General features: G+C 52.8%; 1 long non-coding RNA gene across 3 annotated transcripts in view; it reads left to right on the top strand.

Moving 5' to 3' along the window:
* Positions 1 to 24,184, top strand: part of LOC108528614 (uncharacterized) — a 117,724-nt gene extending 93,540 nt beyond the window's left edge. For all 3 annotated transcript variants that reach the window (XR_001885233.1, XR_001885232.1, XR_001885231.1), the window contains 3 exons: positions 17,802 to 18,123; positions 19,128 to 19,496; positions 22,096 to 24,184. This is a non-coding gene — a long non-coding RNA (uncharacterized LOC108528614). The remainder of the gene's footprint in view (positions 1 to 17,801; positions 18,124 to 19,127; positions 19,497 to 22,095) is intronic.
* Positions 24,185 to 24,428: the final 244 nt, after the last annotated feature.

Genomic DNA, 24,428 nt, shown 5'->3' with positions numbered 1-24,428 from the left:
AAGGATCTGCTCATCCCTGGGCAGGAGAGAGGGTGGTGCAGGCCACAATTAATTCAACAGACACCTGCTGAGCACTCACTGGCTGCCAGGCATGTGTCAGGACTGGGGGTCTGTGTTGAGGATGCCACAGTCTTGCCCTGGAGAGTACCTGACCCTAGCAGACGTCACGTGACCCAGAGCCACAGAAGAGCAGAGGAAGGAATGAGGAGGGCGGGACTGTGGCTTCGCAGGGGCACGGCTTGCAGAGACCAGTGTGCCGATTCTGCAGCCTCACTGTGCAGGTTCCACTTACAGAAAGATGGTAGCATCATGGGCAAATTACTTGCCCTTTTGTGACTCCTATTTGTTTGTTTGTGTTTTCAAAATCTACAATGAAGGATAGTAATAGTGTGGAACCCATAGAGCTGTTGTGAGTTCGTTCATGAGAAGTGTTCAGAATGGTGCCTGATACACAGGAAGCATTATATAAGTCCATGCTATTAGCATTATGGAGCTACCTCTCTCACCTTTGGTTCTACTGGATTGATCAGATAGCTTTTTCCCCAGGGAGGTAGCTGGAGGGGAGCAGCGGTGGCGTGAGGGGAGGAGACAAAATGGAGGTTTGGGTGCTGCAAGTGTTCCTGCTTTTCTGAACCTCATCCCTTGTCTGGGGATGAAGAGAGGTGGGCAAAGGGAAAGCCCAGGCATCAGGACCCGCCATGATCTTCAGGGACCAATGCATGGCATTGTCTGGGCTAGGGAGGACACTGGCCTTCCAGGGTCCCCCAGTCCAGAGAGGGAAAGAAGCCCAAGACAGCACGATGAGTTCTTTCCTTTTATTTTATTTTATTAAGTCTCAGCTCCCTGCGTCGCCCGGAAAGCGTGGAGTGCAGTGGCAGATCTCAGCTCACGCAAGCTCCGCCTCCCGGGTTTACGTCATTCTCCTGCCCATCAGGCCCTCCCCGAGTAGCCTGGGACTACAGGCGCGGGTCCCGCCACTTCGGCCCGGCTAGTTTTTGTAGTTTTGAAGAGACGGGCGGTTTCACCGTGTTACCAAGGATGGTCTTGGAGCCCGCTGACCGTCGGATCCGCCGTGCTCGGCCTGGCCAAAGTGCGGATTGACAGGGCTTGAGCCAGCCGCGCCCGGCCTCCTTTTTATTTATTTATTAATTTTTTTGAGAAAGGGTCACCTTCTGTTGCCCAGGTTGGAATGCAGTGGTGTGATCACAGCTCACAGCAGCCTCAAACTCTTGGGTTCAAGCAATCCTCCTGCCTCGGCCTCCCAAAGAGCGGGGATTACAGGCATGTGCCACTGAGCTTGGCCTTCTTTCCTTTTTAAATTTCCAAAGCATATATACTCCATGTTACATGTACAAAAGGCATAGTTCAAAAAACATAAAAAGCACACAATGAAAGCCTCCCTCTGAAATCCCTTCTGCCTCATCAACCCCTCTCAACCTTTCCCGCAAAACCTAGTTCTCGAGATTAACACCATTAATAATTTAGAGGGTGTACTTTCCAGGCTTTATGTATATTTTAATAATCTAAACACACACGTGCATACATACCATTTTGTATAAAAAGAAAGGAAAGAAAATTATATAATATAACACATATTATTCTGCAACCTGATTTTCCACTCATGATATGCCATGGAAATCCTTTCATGTTAATATGTCTGGACCACTTCATGGCTTTTACTGCTTCAGAGTATTCTATCATGTGGATGTATTATAATTTTTAAAAACCACTTACCCAGTAATGGACACTTACGTGGTTTCCCATCTTTGGTGATTGCTAACAATTCTGCCTTGAGCATCCCTGCATATGCAGCTGTGTCTGCATGCAAGTGTTTCTCAGACTGAATTCCCCAAGAGGAATTGCAGTGACAGGGAATGTGCATTTTAAAAGGCAATGGGTAGTAGGTAGGCATATTTTTAGGGTTTGTTTCAGACTCCCATGGGAGCCCCTGTATGTCCAGGGAGTGGGTGGGCCTTGTTATGGGGGGAGCACAATGCTGGTGACCCAGATCTCCACACTCTCAGGCTGTTGGGCCCACTTGACATGGGACTACTGCCCCCCAGCACATATTTATTGCACCTTTGCTTCCTTCCCATGGGCCTGCCTGGTAATCCTCCTGAATCTCCCTGGCCCATTCATTTCCTCTTGCGGCGACATACCCGTTCTGTCCCTGTGCTCTTCCCTGGAGCCCCCATCTCTACTCTCAGCTGATGATGTAACTTCCTGTCTCACTGAGAAAATAGAAGCCACCGGGAGAGAATGTCCATGGTCTCCACCCCCACACCACCCACCTGCTTGCATCTGCCTGGGTCTTCTGCCTCCTTCCTGGGCCGAGGCAACCCCTCCACTTCGTATGACCAGATCTTAAAAAAAATATATATTATTGAGATATAACTCATACTCCATGAAATTCATCCCTTTAAGATGTACAATTTAGTGCTTTTTAGCATATTCACAGAGTTGTATAACCTTCACCACCACCTAATTCCAGAACATTTTCATCCCCACAGGAAACCCCATTCCCATTAGCAGTCAGTCCCCATTCCCCGTCCCTGGTCCCTGGAGACCACTGATCTATGCTGTCTCTGAAGAAATCTAGTCTCTCCAGACTCACCTGTTCTGGACATTTCATATAAATGGAGTCACACACCATATAGTCTTTTGCGACTGGCTTCTTTCACTTGGCATTTTGTACACAACTCATCCATGTTGTAGCCTGTATCAGAACTTCGTTCTTTTTTATGGCTGAGTAATATTCCATTGTATGGATAGACTATATTTTGTTTATCCCTGCGTCAATTGATAGACATTGGGGTGGTTTCTACTTTTTGGCTCTTATAGACAATGCTGTTATGAATATTTGTGTACACGTTTTTGTGTGGCTGTATGTTTTTAGTTCTCTTAGGTACACACTTATGAGTAGAATTGCTGGGTCATATGGTAACTGGCAGGTTTAACTTTTTGAAGAACTGCCAAACTGTTATCCAAAGTGACTGTATCATTTTACATTCCCACCAGCAGGGCCTGGGGGCTCCAGTTTCTCCCCGTTCTTGTGATTGCCTGGCATTCCATTCTAGCCCTCTGGGGACCGTGAAGTGCATCTCCTCTGGAAGCACAGATCTTCTCACCTGCTTGAGGACAGCACTCTCATTTCTCCCCAACCCCTCCTTCAACACGTTTTCCCCTTTGTATCCCAATCACCCGTCAGCATGGAGATAAGCTCTTATTTTTTCCCACCTTTAAAAAACTCTCTTGACCCATGGCCCCTCCAGCAAACGCCCCATCTCTCTTCTCTCTTTTACAGCAAAACCCCACAAAAGAATTGTCTCAACTTGTCTCTGATTTCTCTTTTTTCATTCTCCTTTGAACGTACTCTTGTCAGACTTTTGTCCCCACTCTGACTGCAATCAAGGTCACCAGTGACCTCTACATTGCAACCCCAGGGGACCTTTCTCAGCCCTGACTTAAGGATCAGTGGCTTTTTACATGATTGGTCGCTTCCTCCTCTTTTCTGACTCGGGTTCCTGGGAGCCCCTCTTCCTGGTATCCTCTCCTTTGCTGGCTCCTCCTTCTCAATCTCCCTAGTTCCTCAAAATCTTCCTGATCTGGAAATGTCAGAAGGCCCTAGGGCTCAGTCCTTGGTCTCTCTGCTCTGCTTTCAGAGTGTCTGAGATCTCATCCAGTCTCACTCCGAATGTCAACCAAGTGCTGACGACTTGCTGATGGTAGCTCCATGCAGGGCCTCTCCTCTGAGCTCCACATTCATTTATCGACAGCCCCCTGTGACATTTCCCCTGGCAACTCTGACCACCAATTCCCAAACAGAACTTCTGGCTTCTTCCACTGAGCCTGCCAATCCCACAACTCAGCAAAAGACAGTACCGAGACAGCTTCTTTCTGTACCTAAGGCCAAAGGCTTGGCATCGTCCTTGACTCCTCTCTCTCTTACACCTGGGAGAATCCTGCTGTTTTTCACCTCCCCACTGTCTCTGCTACCCCAGGGCCAAGGTGCTTTGAGGTCGCAGTGAACTCCTAACTGATGTCTGTTTCCACCCTTGATCCCACGGTCTGTTCTCAACACAGTGCCCAGAGGGATCCTCTTAAAACACAAGCTAGGTTACGCCATCCCCCAGCTCAGAGCCTGGCCATGAAGCCACATGTCATGGAGGCCTCACAATGGCCCACAGGGTCCTTCAGGGTCTGCCCCCTACTCCTGCCCTCTCCACCCTCCATATAATCCTCAGAGCCTTTTTCTGTTATTCAGACCCTCCAGGCAGGCCTCGGGCCTTCGCACTTGCTGTGCCTCCTGTCTGGGATGCCCTAGCTCAGAAGTCTGCTTGACTCTCTCCTCGTCTCCTCCCAGGCTTTATGCAAATGTCACTGCCTGGGTGAGACCGTGTCTGGCCACTTTGTGTAAAACCACAACCTCACCGACACTACTCACCGCTTCCAGCTTTATTTTTCTCCTGAGTGCTTATCCCTCTAATACACTGTCTGTTTTATGTGTTGACCTTACTTATGCATTACCTCTTTCCCCCATTAGGATGTAATCTCTGCAAGGGCAGGGCTTTTAGTCTGTTTCTTCACTGCTGTATACCCAACCTCTAACATCACTCCTGTCCCAAGGGAGGTGCTGAGTCAATATTTGCTGGATGCCTGATCCAAGGCCTGCGGTCTGGAAGTTCTCCGATGGTGGAGCGGCCCCTACGGCCACGCCGCAGCTGGCCAGGAGGTGGCGCTGTGACTGCAGAAATGGCGGGCTCTGGCTGCCCGGCCGCTTCTCAGGAATGCACCCGGGACTCCCCGCTTCAGAGGCGCTGGGGATGGGGGGCGCGGGGTACGGCTGTGTGTGCCCCCAGGTCAACCTGCTGCCTTTCTCATCTGCGGCAGGACTCCGGGGAGCCTGTGCTTATTTCTGGGCTAAGGGTTACTAACACCACCCTGATCCCAGGCCCGGTGACGTCTGCATGGGGCAGCCTCTGGAAGCCGACTGGATTTGGTTGGACGCCCGAGTCTTTCCTGGCTGCCACTTGCCAGGTGGGTGACCTTGGGCAAGTGCTGAGCCTCAGTGTTGTCATCTGTTCGATGGGAGAGACATGCCTGCCTTGACTGTCGTGGGGAAGGTTAGATACTTGTCAAACCCCATTTGGTTCTGGGCAGACGCCGAGCAGGTGCCCTTGGCCAGTGCCAGCTCCCATTGAGGCAGTGTGCAGTGCCAGGGCTGGCTGGGCTCTGGGGTCCAACCCAAGGGGCTGTCCCAGGCCCTGCATGTTCATGCACTCACTCAGACACCTGTGCAATGTGGCTCCTACGTGCCTGGTGCTGTGTAGGGGATTGGGGGAACCATAGGGATGAAAAAGATATTGCCCCTGTGTTCCAGAAGCTGAGAATTAATGGGAGAGACAGGAATAATCCTACGTGAGACAAAGTTAAATAACAAAGATGAGACAAAGCACAAGAGGTGTGGGCAGGCTGCTGGTGATGAATACCCAGCGAGCAGGATAGACAGGAAGTGCTTCCAGCCCTGCCAGAGGAGCAGTGGGCTGTGTGGTCCAGGGAGGTCACTACAGGCTTGGGGCTGGGAGACAGGCAGAGATCATGGGTGTGGCTATGGAGGGAACCAGCCTGCAATGAGGCCCGCTGTGTCTCTTTCCCCGACTGACGTCCTCCCCCCAAGGCCTGGTCTTGGGCTGGTTTCCAGAGGCTGCTCCTGACTGTAATCCAGGGTTCAGGCTTTTGAAAGAAAGGGTGGGCTGGAGGGCATCTGCTGCCTGCCGGGGACTGGGACAGGGGCTGGCACCAGCTGAGGCCCCGTGGAGTCTGACCTGGCCCTTGCTCAGAGAAGGTTCCAGGGATGGTGCTGTCCATGGACGTCGCAGAGCAGGAAGGTGCCCTGAGCAGCACCTGGACCTACTGAGCATTGGTTGGGGTGGGGATGGAGGAGCTCGTACCACCAGGATGGGAGGTCCTCCTCTGGGAACAGGGGTCAGTTAGGACACTTCTGCTGGACTCTGAAGATGGGGAGCGTGATGACGGACATCACCACTCTGCCCGCAAAGTCCTAGTGTAACTTCTGGGAAACAAAACTGCCAAGAGCCTGTGAAAGCCGCTGCATTTAGGGGATGAGAAAAAATGCAGAGGTCGCGGGCACAGTCTCCTGGTGAGACTTCTAGCACCACGTCCAGTCATCCTGTGGCCCACTTTTCTCCCATGCATTTTCCAAGTTATGCCCAAGCAGGAAGCCGTCAGGATCTTGGGTTAGCATGGGGTGAGTCTTGGGGTGGGTGGAATGGCTCCAACCCCTTCCAACCGTTTGCCTTCACAGACCTGTGGCCACCATCCCTGCCAACATCAGTGCAGTGCCCAGCCTGTGGCCAACTTCCCGTGCCAAATCTTAGACCTGCTGCCTCCACCCTTCTTCCCACCTTCCCCCCTCTTTTACCTTGGTCCTGTCAGTTTCCCCGAGGGGGAGATTGAGACAGCTGGGAAGGACCCAGGAGCCTGGGATGCTTCTCATCACCAGAGATCCTGCCCTGCCAATGCTTGCCCCTCTGAGCAGCTGTCTCTGGGTCTCCTTGCCAGGGAAGCTGTCATCTTGGGTGGCCCTGCCGGCACTGGGCAGAGAGGCTCAGGCTGGTCCTAGAGGGTCTGCTGCCTCTGCCCTTCCCGCCCGTCTGGACTTGGTGCTCAGCTCTGCCCATGTCCTGGTGTGGCCCAGCTGCCTGCCTGGCACAGAGGATGACTGCTTGGTCTGTGGCTGGGACACGAGCCTGTTTGCTCCACTGCACCCTCCCTCATGGCACAAAGCAGAGCAGGCGCTCACTTAGATTAATTAATCTGCTGCCCAGCCTGCTCCTCCGACCCATCTTTTATTCATGGACAAGCAGCGCTCTCTGCTTTACTAGGACTTGGGCATCAATATTTCATCCTTGCTTCGCATGCCAGCTTCCTGCTCCCTCCCTCCCACCTCCTGTGGCTCTAGGACCCACAAGGTGCTAGGACCTGGGGCACGCTGGCCATGCCTGGCTCAGCCTGGATGCCAGGAGGGCTTCTTGGGCCTCTCGACTGCCTTCCACACACCAGAAGCCTTTCTGAATCAGCAAGCTGGGGAAGCAAGGCAGAGTGGTCGGACATGGAGGAAGGGGTCCCAGGAATCTGAGGGGTGCAGGGGATCTGGTCTTGGGGAGGCTGGGGCTGGCTGGCCCAGTCCTGCCTTAGTGTTGCTGGGTTGTCAGGATCAGAGCTGAGGGCTGCGCAATGCCAGGCACAGATCCTGGCACGGAGTCCTTCCCCTTTCCACCACAGTGTCTTGGCCAGTGCTCGTAACCCAGGTCTGTGGAGGGCCTTCTGGAGGGTCATGAGCCCTGGAAACACAAAACCAAATGTGATGTGTGTGCATGTGTGCAAGAGTGAGTGTGAGAGAGAATGGAGGTGAGGGTCCCTGGCTTTCACTGAGTTCTCAGCAGGGTCTATGAGCCATAAAAGGTCCTAAGCCACCTGATTCTAGGCAGGTCCAGCCTCCTCTTTTTAACATGGAAGGAAGAGAATTAATGGGGTTACTCACCCAGGGAGCCCCAAGGAGTAAGTGTGCTTGGCAATATGGGCGTTATGGGGGTACAGATACACACCCTGTGTGTGGGTGTGACTGTGTGTATGTGAGTATGAAAGCACGTGTAAATGTATGAATGTGAATGTGAGCATGCAAAATCATGTGTGTGAGCATTTCGAGTGTGCAAGGGTGTGTGAGCGGCTGTGAGTGCATGTGTATGAGGGTGTGTGCACGTGTGAGCATGTGTGTGTGTTGTGTGGTGGCACTGGGGTCACAGACACGCATTGCTGTCCTGTGCTGGAGGAGCCCAGCGCAGAGCTAATGAGGCAGTGACACCCAGGCGCTGGGGACAGGTTGGGCCTCCCTTCCCAGGCTGGCAGTGCCCTCATCTCCGCGGGAGGCCTGTGGTCAGGGGGTGCCAGCTGGGCTGAGATGAAAGCTGGGGAACTGCTCTGGCCCGGGCTGTACTGGGCAGGAGTGGGGACGGGGTAGGGGTGTGGGGAGGCAGCCGCAGCAAACTCCCCTTTGAGCTTAGTGTGGAAGCTTCGCGAGGGCACCACGAAGCGCTGCACTCGCCGCTTTTCCTCACACCCTATTCCCAATCGGCCAGGAATTCCTGCCGCCAACCCTCCAACTACACCCAGAACCCAACCAAACCCGCCCTGCCTCGGGTCCCTCCATGGCCCCTGCAGTCCCTGCTTAGCACAGCGGCTCTGCCCTGCCTCTGCTCCTAGGAAAGCCAGGCTCTCAACCGCCTGGAGCCCAGACTGCTGCCCTGCAGGCCTCCCCACCGCCTGCACCTCGCTCAGGCATGCCAGCCACCCCTACCGCACACGCCTGCACACCCGCACACCCACACACTCACACACCCGCGTTCCCGCAGTCTCCCCCCAGGGGCCTCTGCATTTCTGGCTCCCCACATGGCTGCCTGGTCCCTCCCTCACCTCCTGCAAGTCTGCTGCCTGACCCTGTACCTTTTATTTCCCTCCGTGGCACGCATGACCTTCTCACACCCCAGTCCATCGCTCGTCTGTGTTATTGCACTGTCTTCTGCCAACACAACAAAAGCTCCCTGAGGGCAGGAATTTTTATGTTTTGTTTACTGATTCATCCTAGAGCAGTGTGCACTGGGAGGGGCTCAACACATGTTGGAGGGTGAATGAATGGGTGGATGAATAAATGAATGGATGAACTGCCCATCCCATTCCTCAGTGGCCTGTTTGGAACTACCCATGGGGGATGTATTTTTTTCCTCAGGCTTAAGGGCTAATAAAACCTTAGCTGTGTTGAAAAGCTGGTGTTCATTCATCAATGATTCAATATACTTACCGTGCACCTACTGTGTGCTGGGCACTGACCTCGCTGCAGCTAGATGGTAACGAACATGCAAGTAAACACCACTCCTTTCTCCCAGGGAGCGTTTGTCTCTTGGAGCCTGAGGACCTTGTCACTGTTTTCCTTTCTGTGATGACTGCCCCCATGCCCAGAGCCAATTTTCTGAAATGTTCTGAGTACAAAAACATCCCCTCTGATCTCACCTCATTATCCTATGCTGCTTCTCCCTGTGTCTTGGTTGTTTTTGACAGAAAAGGGAAATTCATGACAAGCATGTGGAGCGCTTGGTGGCCCAGTGCAGGCCTGGGGAGCTGCCGAGTTGAGGTGTTCTTGTTTCTCTCTGGAACCTCTCGGTTGCTAGCTCTGCCCCTCACCTCTGTCTCTGGGTCTTTGCCACCTGCCTCCTCCTTTCCTCCCTCCTGGACCTGCTTTCCCTCTCACTTGCTGAAGATGAGGCCCCACCACTCTTGCTTTGATGAAATCATCCATTTATGTGTTTAATCGTATAGTATTATATGCATTCTGTTACATGATTTCAAAATCTTTTGGCAGCAAAATATGCATAAATGACTGCTTATAGTTGAATGCACGTGCATGTGTGTGTTTGGGGAGGGGGTGGTGCTGGCTCTCACTGGAGAAGTCCCCCTCCCAGTACAGATGGAAGATTCCCTGGAGAGGAAGCTTGAGGTGACAGATGTCTTGCATTACAGGGGAGGTCCCTTGCTGCTGCTGCCCCTGGCAGACCCCTTAGTTAACAGTCCATGTGCCTTGCTCAGCCACAGCCTAGCATTGCTGGGTCTGGATATACTTTTGTCACCAACCTGTCATCTCCTGGTTAGCTCTCCCCTCCCTGACCCGTCAGCCAGGCTTGAATGTCCTGGTCACATTCCCAAGTGATGTCACTGGTCCTTTTGTCCTTGGCTCCCTGTGACTGTCCAGTGGCAGGGGTGACCCTGCCATCTGAAGCTTGGCGCCAGGAAAAGGGATGGATGGGGGTAAGGGAAACAGGGGCAACTGGCACAGAGAGCCAGAGATGGGGGACACCCAAAAGGGAGATTGGGAGGCTCTGGGATGGGGTGGAAGGAACCAGGGAGACTAAGACCAAGCAGCCATGTGTCCCAGGGTACCCAGTCCACACCCACTCCTTCAGCACTGCAGCCTGGTGTTGGGGGAGAGGGGTATGATAGACAGAAAAGGTGATTTTGACCTGAAAGTCAGGGCAGAGGCACCCCCAGCCTCCCTGTGGGTCCTGGGTCTGGGGTTCTTACTCTGACACTTAGCCCCTCTTTTATTCCTTGTCCCACAACTCCCACAACGTACATTCTGGTCCAGGAAGAGGAGTCAGTGGGAGGAGAAGCAGCTTCCTCGGTGTCATGGCTGAGGCTGTAAGGGGCAGAGGCTAACTAGTCACGTGCCTTTGAATGCCTTAAGCAACCTCTCTGTGCCTCAGCTTTTCCATCTGCACATTGGAGATGATAACAGTACCTGTCTTAGAGAATTGTAAGAATTAAATGAGTTAACAAGAGAAAGAATTTAGCAGAGTACCTGCACACAGTTAGCCACTGCATAAGAGTGGCTAGCAAATGACAATAATAGTGGCTAATCTGTGCAGGCTAACTGTGTGCAGGTTAGCACACAGCCTGCACAGATTGGCCACTATTATTGTCATTTGAGGAATTCTAGAAGTTCTCCTCAACGCTGTATCTCCGCCAGACATGCATAGCCTGAAATTCCTCCTGCACTTATCTCTTGGAATGATAATTGTATTAGTCTGTTTTCATACTGCTATAAAGAACTGTCCAAGACTAGGTAATTTGTAAAGGAAAGAGGTTTAATTGACTCACAGTTCCTCATGGCTGTGGAGGCCTCAGGAAACTTACAATCATGTTGGAAGGCGAAGGGGAGTCAAGCACCTTCTTCACAAGGGGGAAGAGCCCCTTATACAACCATCACATCTCATAAGAACTCACTATCATGATAACAGCATGGGGGAGACTGGCCCCATTATTCAGTTACCTCCACCTGTCATCTTGACATGTGGGGATTATGGGGATTACAATTCAAGATGAGATTTGGGTGGGGACACAAAGCCTAACCATATCAATAGTTCTTCAAAGGCACCTTGAACAAAACTCAGACTAGCACCTGACAACACAGTGTGAACAGGGTTAAGAACAGGGACTTGAGATCTCGGCAGCTGTGTGCCTTTAGGCAGTTTCATGGCCTCTCTGAGCTTTGATCCCTGCTTTTTAGATGAAATGACAATAGATCCTCCTGGAAGATTCTTGTGAAGACAAAATGAAATTACGCACTTAAGCACTCAGCATAGGGCATGGCACGGCATGAGTGGTCCGCAAACAGCAGCTGCATTCTTTACAAGGCACCTGCACCTGCATCATCCCATCTGATCCTGGCCCCAACTCTGGAGGTGGCCTCACTTCCGGCTGAGAAGACTGAAGCAGAGAGAGCAGTGGCATTCTGAGCAGGGCCGGAGCTCGGGCCCCCTGGCTCAGGCTAGGGCTTTCTTGAAGGGGTGACCTTCAGAGGCCTGGCACAAGTGGCATAAAGGGAGCAGTAGATGTCCTGGATGTCCTGTCCTGACCTGAGACCTGTAGGGACCTGGAGGCAATGGAGAACATTCCTGGAGGAAGAGGGGCATCAGGAGACAAAGTGAGACTCCTACTTCACAGGTTTGCCCGACTCTCTCTAGCCACAGGCTCCCCCTGTTCCCCCAAGTCTGCCCTCTCCTGCATCATCCTGGACTTGGCCTCTGGGCTTACGGAGCCCTGGAGTAGAGCCTGTCTGGAGGAATGAAGCCCGGTGCTGCCCTAGCCCAGCTGATGCCTTCAGGCCTGCCTTCAGGAGGAAGAAAGGCTGACCAATGAGGGGGTCTGCTTTAGACTGTTCTAGTTTTTACTGAAATTGCAAGGGCGAGAGGTTGGGGAGGGGCAAGACAAGTAAAAAATAGCCTCATTTGGACTGAGAAGGGGAGAAAGCAATTTCCTTCTGAAGTCTCTTTTCCTGATTCTTGAAAGATGTAATTTGGAAATGTCCTGGTGGCTCTGGCTGGAGTGTGGGCCAGACCACCCATAAGGCATGGAGTGGGGACCTAGGGGTGGGGAGCAGGGAAGGCCAGTGGAGGAAGGGGGCAAAAGTTCTTGCTGATGGTTTCAGCCCAAGCCCCAAGGACAGGTCAGCCAGGGAGAGCTGTGGTAAGAAGGACTGTCAAGGCACACAGGACAGCTGAAGAGTGAGGTGGCAGAGTCTGACTCGAGAGAGGAAGAGGATCTGGGGGTCCTGATAGACCAGGGTGGTGGGGCAGATACACTGGGGAGAATTCCAAGCCTGCCTGGGGTAGGAGGGTGGCCCAGTACCTAAGAGAGGTCCATGCTCTGGGGTCTGTATCTCAGGACATTTCAAGGGACAAAGGCACAAATCCATCCTGAAGGACTATGCATCCTCAAGTTTCTTTGCTGGAAAGTCATCTGGGTGCTGGGCAATCTGGTGGAAACTTGGAGGCTTATTCAGAGCCTGCAAGAGAAGCAGAGCCCTGGCATGGGGTGGTAAAGGGGCACAGGGGAGCCTTGATAAGTCCAGGGTTCCTCTGCTTGTCGTCCTTTGGAATCATGCTCCAAGTTCCTCCACAGCCTCTTTTGCAGCCCTGCCACCTTCCAAGCCGCCATGGTGTGGCTCTGAGGGTCCCAGCTTGGGGCGCAGCATTGGCCCTATGAGAAGGCAGAAATGAGAGCCACCAGCACTTTAGGGGCCTCCCTGGGATTTGTCCTTCCCTCTGACATGATGCTAACTCCATGTCCTGAAGCATCAGCTCATCACCCCATCCTTCAACTAACCTATCAGCCAGCCGAGCCCGCCAGCCAGCGAGCCAAGCCACGCCCCGCTCACCAATCAGTCCACCAGCAGCGACGCCAAGCCCATGCCCCACTCACCAATCAGTTTCACCAGCCAGCGAGCCAAGTCCGCGCCCTCACCAATCAGTCCACCAGCCAGCGAGCCAAGCCACGCCCCACTCACCAATCCAGGTCCACCAGCCAGCGAGCCAAGCACGCCCCACTCACCAAATCCACCGCCACCACTCTGCCTGTTACCTCTTACACCCTGCCATTGCCACCAAACTCAGCAAGTTTCTAAGAAAAGCATACCATTGCACAACAGATAATATACCGAACCAGCCTATTCTTCCACCATCTAACCACCCACTAACTAGCTTATCCAGCTAATAACTCACAACGCATTACCAACACTGTCCAATCAGGTGATAGAAGCGTACACAGTGCCCTATGAACAGAAAGGTTTAATATAAAAAAAAAAAGAATTATTAACTATAACAGGAAAGTCACCCACTAACCGTGACAGGAGCCATCACCCGAGTTAACCGCCTGACAGGGAGTTCACCCCGGCTTAACCAATGACAGGAGATTCATCCCAGTAACCATGGACAGAGCATCATCCATCTAACCGGCTGACAGGAGATCACCCACTAACCCATGCACAGAGAACACCCACTAACCGATGACAGCAAATCACCCACTACCACACAGGAGATCACCCAGCTAACCGCCGACAGGAGATCACCATAACCTGACAGGATCACCGACTACCATGACAGGAAGATCACCACTAACCGCGGGCAGCATCAACCCAGCTAACCTGACAGGAGATCACCCACTAACCGTGACAGGAGATCAACCCGCGCTAACCGTGGACGCGGATGATCACCCACTAACCGCGACGGGAGATCACCCACTAACCGCCGACGGGCAGATCACCCAGCTAACCGGCGACGGGAGAGTCCTCCCAGTAACCGCCGACGGGAGATCCCCCAGCTAACCGGTGGACGGGGAGATCCCCCAGCTGACCGGCTGACGGGAGATCACCCAGCTGAAACCGTGACGGAGCATCACCCCCAGTAACCGTGACGGAGATCCACAATTAACCGTGACGGGAGATCCCCCAGCTTAACCGTGACGGGGAGATCACCCAGTAACCGTGACGGAGATCACCCCATTAACCGTGAGCGGAGGATCCCCCCCCAGTAACCGCTGCACGGGAAGATCACCCAGAACGCCGACGGAGATCCCCCAGTAAACCGGCGACGGGAGTATCACCCGAGTAACCGCGACGGGAGAGTCACCAGTAACCGGCGTTGACGGCCGAGATCACCCAGTAACCGGCGACGGGAGATCACCCACTAACCGTGACGGAGATCACCCATTAACCGTGACAGGAGATCACCCACTAACCGTGACGGGAGATCACCCAGTAACCGTGACGGGAGATCACCCACTAACCGTGACGGGAGATCACCCACTAACCATGATGGGAGATCACCTACCTAAGCAACACTTCTACCTCTAGGGCTGAGGCCAAGCATCGAAGGCAGTAAGAAACCTGGAAGCGTCTTCCCACAACCCCAACATCCAGGACTGAGACCCAAACCTTGTTAGAGAAGGTACAGCTGAGGCGTCCTGGCAGCAGGAAAGTTTGCTGAAGTGCTGGTGCCGGTGGAACTCTCTGGCAGGCCACTCTCTGGGCTGCTGCACGAGGCTGGATGCTGCGGGACACCTCACTGCCGGAGCCTGCAAGAGAAGCCCTTCCTCCTTCTGTGCTGTTCCTCCAGCACCGTCTCCTGGGAAAGCCAAACATACAGCCAGCTGGTTAAAGAGAAATATTGACAGGGTCTAGCTCCACGATCACAGACCAGGCCCTGGAGAGTAGATCTGAAGCTGAGACACAATTCGGTAATAACTGGCACACCTGTTCTCTGGCTTCCCCACCAACCCTGCAACCCACTAACTAATATGCCATTCATCCACCAACCAACCAATCAGCTAACAAGCCTACCCTTCTGCCATTTCACCACCCCACCAATTGCAGTCCTCTGACCAGAATACCTGTCTACCCACCTACCTGCTAGCCAGCAAACCAGTTTTCTTGAAAGTTCCAGGCACTGTGCTGAGGGCAGTGAGGAATACGGCAGTGAAAGGGAAGTCTGCACCCTGAAGGAGAGACACTCATTTATTCAAATTGGGTGACATATGCAACCTATGCCTATGATTTACTGTGGGCCGATAAGGCCCTGTTTCACGCAGGTGACATCCATTCAATGGACAAACAGTGGGCAGACAGCGTGCTCTGAAGCTAGTGGTGGGAGAGATCACTGTGGCCTGATGGTAGGGAGCAGCCTCCTGGAGGAGGGAAGTGATCTGGGCGTTGAAGAATGAGCAGAGTAGAGATTCTGATTTGGAAAAGGAAAGGAAAGGCACGGGGGCAGGAATGTCCGGTATCTGTGGTGCGAAGGAGGACTCGGCACAGGGAGACTTCCTCACAAGAAGGGCTCACCACGCTGGGGGTGCCACAGGCCCCAGCTGCACGGGCCTGCAGGGAGCACATGTCCATTTCGTCCATGACAGGCAAGAGCTATCACGCCCCTAGGAGAGGCTGATCCTATCACCAGCTTCTTTCTCAGGCAGCGAAGGGGCTCCTCCTTTTCAACAAGGGCTAAACTGCAATTCTGAAAAAAAAAAAAAAAAAAAAGAGGCTCACCCAGCATCAAGTAGACATCAGAAAAAACTTCCAGTCCAGACCAGCAGGAGGCTCAGGAATGCGATTCTTCCAACTGTCTGGGGTGGCTGAAATATTGACCTGCTCAGAGGCAGGGGAATATCTGCAATGACCCTTCCTAACCCTGTTGTTAAAGGGCTCCCTGTGGCTCAGGTCCACCTGCTCCCAGGCTTCCATCAGCCCAAGTGCCATTAAGTATCTCAGAATAAAAATCTGACTTCAGAATCAATTGATGGAGAGAGGTTCTCCAAACATTCGCCGGCGAAGGTAATTAAATTCCAATCGGAGAAGATGGAGCTGTGTGACGGGGCGGTGGGGGCAACGGCTGGCGCCTGGCTGCTGAGCAATGAAATCACAGGCGTGTGCAGCCCAGAGCTGGCAGCGGCACAAAGGAAATTGGAGCAGTCAAATATTTCCCTCCTCGTTGAGTTCCATTTACATGTTTATAATAGAGGTTCTTAAGGCCCTAATGAGAAGGCTGCTCATTGCAGGCAAGAGGATGATTAAGGCTCTGCCAGACGAGATCAGGGACAGGAACAAAGGCCTGTTAATTACTACAGAGGGACAGGAGGAGCGCCAGGCTCCAGCTCGCTGCTCCCCCAGAGCCTCCGCAGCCTGGTGCCTTCCGGTTCACTGTGGCTGCCTCACCTTTGCTCCCAACCCAGGTGACCTCCCAGGGGTGGGCTAGATAGATTCCCCAGAGCTAGAGTCAGGGGTTTAGGGACCATTCCCACTTTCCCTCCCTAGGGGGTGATTTCAGGCAGTGCCCCTGGCACATGCAGATTTGTCCTGCGAAGGTGCCCTGTTGGGGGACGTGGCTCAGAGGAAGCCACACTGCTGAACTGCTTGGCCACCCCCTGAACCACAAGGTTCACCTGCCCACCAGGGGGTTGCTCACTTGAGTTTCCAAGCCCTAGAGGGAGGACCACCCTGGGCGGATGACAAAGCCCCTCTTCCCAGCCCTCAGGGCATCCAAGAGACACAGTTCTACCTGTGGAGACCCAGGCCAGAATTAGTGATAGATGATGTCATCTGGTACGAAGGCAGAGGGTTCTTGCCAAGTGGATTTTAAGGCCTTTCTAGCAACTGGAGTTCATGGTATGGTGGAAAAAGTATAGGCTTTGTGTCAACAGGCTTAGGGTCAGGCAGACCTGGGCTCAAATCCCAGGTCTTCTGTTTGCTAATGAGGTGCCCTGGACAGGTTATTAACTTCTCTGAGCCTCAGTCTGTTCATCAGTTAAAAGGGGGTAATCTCACCTACTACACTTTGGCTGGTTTTATGATGCAATGAGATAATGTTGAGTAGGTCTGGCACAAAGTAGGTGGTTCATTCACATTGGTGACCTTGTCCCCTATTCTGTGGGGCTGGGTTGGTATGCTTTAGAAGTCCTGCCCATCTATGACCTGCAGGACATGGGGCTGAGTGTGGGCAGTATCTGGTGTCCTTCACCTGTCGCTGCTCTGTAGCGCCTCTTCTTGTGACATGTCATCTGGCACTATTGAAGGAAAGAGGAGATTGTCTGGCCAGGGCTGGGAGGAAATCAGACTCTGTGCACTGCTTGCCCAAGTGCCCCTCAACTGTGTCCCACTCTACCCCTGAGGCCTCCAGAGATGAGGGGAAGATGAGAGGAGGGAGAGGAGAGTCATACGTTTGGGGAGCTCCCTGATTTCTCCACGAGAAAGAAAAATCAGAGAAATGTTATGCCATGCAAACTGGAGTGAATCTGGGAGTCAAGAGTCGAATTTGAAGAACTTTGATTTTTAGGAAAATGGTCATCTTGTAAAGGCCCAAACCAGAGCTTTCTCAACCAGAATCCGATTTTAGGCCCAGGGGATATAGGGTCTAAGAGGAGAATGATTCTGCGGTTAACACAAAGACCCAAAGATGAGAGATCCCCAACTCCCCAGAGGATATGGTGCCATCTTGGTCTTCCCGGGGTCAGTGTTGGCAGCTGGGAACATCTCAGTGGCTTCTTGGCTTACTAAGGTGCTTCCCTTGGAGCTGTCCATGGTGCTGGCCTCAAAGCCTATCTGGCCCTGGCTGCCTGGCCACACCTACCTCTCCAGTTGGCTGTCTGCCAGGCCTGTCACCTGCAGAGCTTCTGCCCAAGTCCACAGCACTGAACCTTGCTGCAAACCCCAGGATTTTCAGACACACCTAATGCTAAGATGCATTTTAGCTCGAGCCTTAGGGCTAACAATAACCTAGTCCCTAGAGTCTACCTTAACCAGAACTCTCACCAGAATCCAGACTTGAATCCATACCAATCTGAAGTACAGCTCGAATTGTCATCGCTTCCTTAATATGAATCTTAAACCCTATTCTCTTTTCCAGTCTCCAATGGAGTACTGATCTGAAGTTCATCTCTTACCCTAACCTCAGAATGAACCTGAGCCTGAAAGACTTGATCTTGGGCAAAGGATTGGCCCCTCCCCTCTTCTCTCCCTCCTTGTGAATGTGGCCGAGCCTCTGTGGTGAGCACCGCGGGTAGAGAGACGTGTCCTGTGCTGCCCCTGCTCTTCAGGAACTTGGCTGTGTGCCCCTACTGCCCTCACCGTCAGACAAATTCATGTCAGTGTCAGCATTGACAGTATTCTCCTAAGAGGGAAAGTCTTTAGAGAAGATGTCACCATCATTTACAAGGCAAAACATAGAGGTAGGTCATGGAGAGCTCTGAATTCTGCCTACTGTGCACCACCTGTCAAGAGCCTCTGGCTCCTGCCTCTTGCGCCTTTGGTCCACGCTGCACGCTAGTGTGGGTGGGGAGTGAAGAATGGAGGAAACTTTCATAGGGGCAAGGCCCACCTGTCTCTGTGGAATATGGTCCACATAGTTGTAGGTAGATGCTGAGGAGGCCCAGGTAGCACAGGAAGTACCAGACCCTGAGTACCTACCATTACCAGGCCCCTCGCTGACCTTCACAACACTCACTGAGCGGGGCTGAGGAAGCCGAAGGGCCTTTATATCCATTACAATGATAACAGGTAGAAGAGCTGGGAATGAAATACAAGTCCTCTGGCTGTCGAGTCCTGGAGGCTGGGGATGGTGAGGGGAGGTGAGGTGCAGGCAGTGGGGACACAGGCAGTGTGGGGTGCAGCGTCAGGAGGGATGAGTGGGGGTTGAGGTGAGAGGTGAGGAAGAGATGTTGACCAAGGCTGGGAGATGCAGATGGGATGGGGATGGCCCCATGGGCTGGTCTGGACTTTCCCTGTGCCCAAGGCCAGGCACTGGGGAAAGCTCAGGGAGAGAAGAGAACTTGCAAAGTGGAGTCATATCCTTCTCTCCCATGGCGGGTTCCTCCTGAGGGGCCTGCTCTTGTGGGATGACATGAAGAAGGGGAATGGGGAGAATGGCGGCCAGGAGAAGACATACGACATTCCCCAGGGTCAGTGGTGCAGCCCATGTGTCTGTCTACTGGCCCTCCACTCCTCCTGCACCCTCTTCTTCTTTCCCCACAGCCACCATCCTAGTCCAGGTCATGCCTGGCCACTGGCTGCAGCCTCCCTTGCGTCCCTTCTCCATCCTTTGAGTCCTCTGCCCACAGCCAGAGGGACCTGCCTGAGGCCCTCATGAGGACCCTCTTCCCCAAGAAGCTGGGCTGCTCCCTGTTTCCTACCACATTCCACTCACCTCTCCTCCTTGGCTTTCTGTCACTTGTAGCTGGGGCAAACTTGTCCGAGTTGGGACACTGATGCTGAAGACAGTGCTGTGGATGATGATGAGGGCAGCAGGCCTGATGCCAGGATGCCCCCGACTCCTGCCTCCTCTCCAGCCGACCCCCCAGGGCTTCCCAACACCTCCCTCAGCTCCTCCAGATCCTGCCAACTGCTAGGCTCAGGCCCTCCCGCAGCTTCTTGTCCTGGAAAGGGCGCTCGAATGGGAGTCAGAGGAACCGAGCCCAGTTCCTTACTGACTGCCCTGAAGCCTGGGATAGGGCGCCTCTGCTCTCTACTGCCTCCCCTGTAAAATGGGGATAATCCCTCCTGCTCCACTCCTCTCCCAACGAGATGCAGACTATGGCAGCACTTGGTAAGTAACCACACTGCATAACGAGGCCTGCTGGAGTTACTGGCCCCCATTCCTGCCTACATTTTGGCCCCATTATTTACATTTAGTTTTATTCCCCTCCTCCTGGAGTTTCCGTTCCCTGCTGCGGGGTATGCAGCTCGCACCCTTTGTGTCCTCCAGCGTTCTCTGGCTGAGCCCGCTGCCTGCCACTGTTCAGGCCCCCGATTAGCCACAGCCTGCCAGCTCCGTGCAGGGAAGGTGGTGCCTTTCTTCGCTGCCAGTCTTAGCACATTCCTGGGCTCGCAGGGGAGCTCCATCTAGTTGACTCGATGTTGACTGAACCCAGCTTTAGATCAACGGTTCTCAAGCTGAAGCATATATCAGAATTACCCGGTGAGCTCATTAAACTCCAAATTGCTGATTCCCTCCCCAGTTTCTCGTAGAAGTCTGGGTAGAGCCGAGGATGTGCATTTCTGACAAGTTCTCAGGTGATGCTGATGCTGCTGGTCCAGAAACCACACTTTGAGAACCACTGTTATTCTCAGCGAAAACCTGGATGGCCCTGCCAGGAAGTCTTCTAAGTGGGCTGGGATGAGATGGCCTCATGGGGAGGGTGTGTGTGGAGGGGGCTGGGGCCGGGGCACCCCAGACACCAGGAAGTGAGCGCCTCTTGCCTAGAGGCAGAAGCAGCGTTGAATGTCCTCAGTCAGAGCTGTGAGATCTGAGTTTAATCTGCGTGGAGCAATTCAAGGGAGGAAGCCAAGGGTGGGGGGAGTGGGAGCTGGGAAGGCAGTGCATATTTCATACTGTTTCCAGCTTTGAAGGTCCAGGGAAGGCCTGTGGCAGTCGGTGACAGCTTCATCGTAATGAGGGATGGGGAGAAGCACCCTGCTTGGGGTGAGGCGCTCGTCAGAGGGGTGGAAGGATGGCCAGGGAGGGGCAAGGGAGGTGGTGGTAGGTATAGATGGGAAGTGGTGGGGGGGTAGAATCTGTAGTGTGGGCCCTTCCTCTAGACTCATCCCCATCGCCCCAGCATATATGGGTGGTGATGAGATTCCTGGAGGGTTTTCAGATGCAGTCTCTAAGGGCCTGTATCCATCCCCAAGGTCACATCTGGAATATCCTTTCCCTCAAAGAGGTATCTCAACATCAGCAGAAGCTCCAGCAGGGCAAAAGCCCCACTGTTCTGAAACTGTCCCCGCTGGACCCTGGTGGCAACTGGAGCCTCTGAACTGCATGAGAATAGGGCTCATTACCATTCGGCCTCAGATATGCACCCTGTTCGCTCTTCCTGTTCCATCCCCCATCCCCGACCTCCCACCAGCAGAGGCCAAAGCCATTTCTAAAGACCTTATAATCGAGGGCTTGGGAAGAATCTCTGAACATTCTAAAAAAGCGTCCTCCTTTGTCTTAGTTTTGGGCCCCACCTGCGGTACAGCCCTCATATAGAAATTCAGCATTCCAGATCTATGGCAATGGGGGAGTGGAGGAGACACTGCTCAGAGGCAGGGTTGGCTGGGGGACACTTTCTGGGACCGGAAAGGGGGTGTGCACAGGCTGAGTGTCCCCTGTTTACAGCCTCAAAGGGCTCTCAGCACCCAAGTTGGCTGTATTGACAAACATGCCCCTTCTGGGCTCAGCAGGGATTCAGGCCAGCCTCGGAGGAGTCACAGAACCATTAGAGTCGGTGACCATAGTTTCCTTACAGACAGTGGGGTATGCGCAGAGGGATACCTGGGCAGGAACCACACAGACTTTGCTGCTCCAGAGCTGCCCAGCCCTGCCCCATGACCAGGGCTGCGTTTGCTCTTCAGAGGCCTTTGCAACCACAGGGTGGGCAGGACCCTGGGAGGTAAGAAGGGAGGATGGCAATGCAACCAGGCTTCCCTCAGACAGACCTGGGCCCAGCCCTGCCTTTGCCTCCTAGTTTATAAGGATGCAACCTTGGGCAAGTTATGTGGCCTTTCAGAGCCTCAGTTTGCTCATCCTTAAAATGGGAACAATTGTATCAATTTTGCAGGGCTGATATGAGATGACGTATGGATAGCACTGAGCACAGTGCCTGGCACTGTTCCGCTCTCAATAACAGCATGTGCAGACCTGGGGTGGGAGGCATCCAAAGCTGCTTAGGGCCCCAGCCCCAGGGCCTCCTCCCTCCAGCCCAGACCTGGTGGAACCAAGGACCGGCCTTGAGCCCCCTCCCTCGGAGCGGCTGGAGTGAGCATTCAATCCTGATTAGCTCCACCGGGCTCCCTCGTAACCTTTTCATTAGGAAATTATGTTTAATAGAAATTGTTCTGACACCTCTCAGCAGCGTTTGCCTGCAATTCATTACCACTGGGGAGGGGCAGGTGGCAGAGCGGCTCTGGGGCCCAGCTCCTTGGGGGAGGGGCTGCCCCTCTCCCCACCCCTTTCCTGGTTCAGCCTTTGCTGTATGGGTGGAAGGGACGCAGGACAGAGGTGTTCCTGCTTGGCTTCCCCATAGAGAGGCAGGCTAGCTGCTGAAGCACATCTGGATGGGGCCAGTCACTCTCAGCACCCTCCCCTGGGTCCGATTTGGGACTACCCTGCTGTTGCTAGTGATGTTCATGTGTTAACGGCACTCTCTATTCTTGTTTAGTCCTCACTGTCCTCAGAATGAAGAGAGGCACACAGTGCTCCCCCGCTGCTGGAATGCAGGAAGAATTGAGGTGCTCAGGACCCACCACCTCTTTGCGGCAAACTAAACTCACTCCCCTGCTCCCTTGCTCCCAGAAGTGGCACTGGATGGATCCCATCCAGGTCAGCCCAGGCTGTCACTTCCTACCCTTCTGTACCTAATCCCAGCGCGATGAAGAGTTCACACCTGTTTCTCACTTGAATCAGGGAAGTCTAGTTTGCATTCTCCCGACTGGATGGGCCTGGGGAAGGCAGAGACTGCACTGAATCTTTCATCTCATTGGTCTGGGAATTTGGTTCTGAAGACCAATGCCTTCCAGAACCTTCCTGTCTCTCCCCAAATTCTGGAGAGTTCTGTTTCCAGCACTCAACCATGATGGGGGGTGGGGGGTGGGTACAGGAAATGAGTGTTGAGGGAAAGACATCCCACCTTTTCTCTGTTCCACCTTCCAGATTTGACAACTCACTGGAAAGTTCCTCTCTGTGTCCCTGTTCCCCGTCTGCATCTGAGGCCGCTGCTTTCCCCAGCCTTGGGTTTTCTGCTCTGTGAAATGAACCAGGTCCCTTATCCTGTTCTCCCCTGAAGAAAAGAGGGTGTGTGGGCCTTGGCACCAGAAATGGCCCTTGCCATTCACAGGCTTTGGGGTCTGATGGCAGCTCTGATGCCCCAGCATGCTTTTCCAGCCCAACTGCTGGGGAGACCCCCTTGTCATTTTACCACCGAGTATCTGAAATTAGCAGCCGCCTAATCTCTCTCTGCCATATCACTCAATGGTGTAATTGTGCAGAAAAAAATATATTAAAATGCAAAACACTCAGTTGTACTTCTTTATGTTAAATCCCTTCTTCGCTCTATCTCCCTTTTAATTTTACAAGGTTTTTTCTCTCTCCCCCTTTCATAAAAGGGAGAACTGGGCACGCAGGGAATCATTTCAACTCCCCTATAAATCTCCAAAATGAATACTTAAATTCGAGGAAAAAAATACATTCTTACACCTTTAATTTCCCTGCTATGAAGTGTAATGAAAAAGCCTGATTATTTTTAATTCTTCCCTTTAATAATTCAGCGGCGGAGTGATTTAAGACTAGGATTCATAATTACCTTTCCGCTTTCTCGGCAAATGGAGTTTTAATAGAAATGAGAACTCTGGCGACTGAAATGGATTTCAACAGGTCGCTGGGGGGTCAGGCTCAACACCAATTGGTGGAAGAATGTTCCTAAGGCCCCTCAGGTGTGGGGTCTGGACTGGTTACCTGGGCCCACGCGGATGGAGGAAGTATATCACCTTGTGCTCACTGGGAATCACCTGTTGTAATAGTAACAGAAGGTCACAGTGTGGTACCTAATGACCCATTTATCCTGGAAGGAAGAAACCAGTGAAAAACGGCCATCAGGACAGTCTTCTTGATTAGTAATAATAACTAATAACTATGATGTTAATGATGGCAGCTACCATTAATTGAGCAAATACTGTGTGTCAGGCAGTGTTAAGTGCTTCAGAGACATTCTAGGCAGGCATGGTGGTGTGCACCTGTAGTCCCACCTACTCAGGAGACTGAGGTGGGAGGATCACTTGAGCCTGGCTCACTTGAGGCTGCAGTGAGCTGTGATCATCACCACCACCATCATCCAGCCTGGGTGAGAGAGTGAGACCCAGTCTCTAAAAGAAAAAAAAAAAGACATTCTTTTTTCTCATTTTCACAATAATCTATTCTACATGGGGGGAAACTGAGGCTCAGAGACTGACATGGTTTGGCTCTGTGTCCCCACCTAAATCTTATCTTGTAGCTCCTATAATTCCCACGTGTTGTGGGATGGACCCAGTGGAAGGTGATTGAATTATGGGGGCGGGTCCTTCTCATGCTGTTCTCATTTAAGTGAATGGTTCTCACAAGATCTGACGGTTTTAAAAACCGGAGTTGCCCTGCACAAGCTCTTTTTGCCGCTGCCATCCACGTAAGATGTGACTTGCTCCTCCTTGCCTTCCACCATGATTGTGAGGCTTCCCCAGCCACATGCAACTGTAAGTGCAATAAACCTCTTTCTTTTGTAAATTACCCAATCTCAGGTATGTCTTTATCAGTCTTGTGAAAACAGACTAATACGGAGAGGACCTAGCAAGTTAAAATTAAGGAAGATGGCAGAGCTGGGGTTTGACCTATATTCTTTCTTATTCTAAAGCCACCACTCCACTGACTAACTTCCCAAGCACTGCCCAGAGCTCATTACCCAAACATTGTACCTGCCTCCCAGGAGTAAGCAGAGATAACCAGACACAGTGGTGGAGCAGAATT

Source organism: Rhinopithecus bieti, unplaced genomic scaffold, assembly GCF_001698545.2.
Source record: "Rhinopithecus bieti isolate Rb0 unplaced genomic scaffold, ASM169854v2 scaffold_5002, whole genome shotgun sequence".
In the NCBI taxonomy this organism is placed as follows: domain Eukaryota; kingdom Metazoa; phylum Chordata; class Mammalia; order Primates; family Cercopithecidae; genus Rhinopithecus; species Rhinopithecus bieti.
The sequence above is the reverse complement of the archived record's forward strand: the minus strand, read 5'-3'. Positions and strand labels throughout refer to the sequence as shown.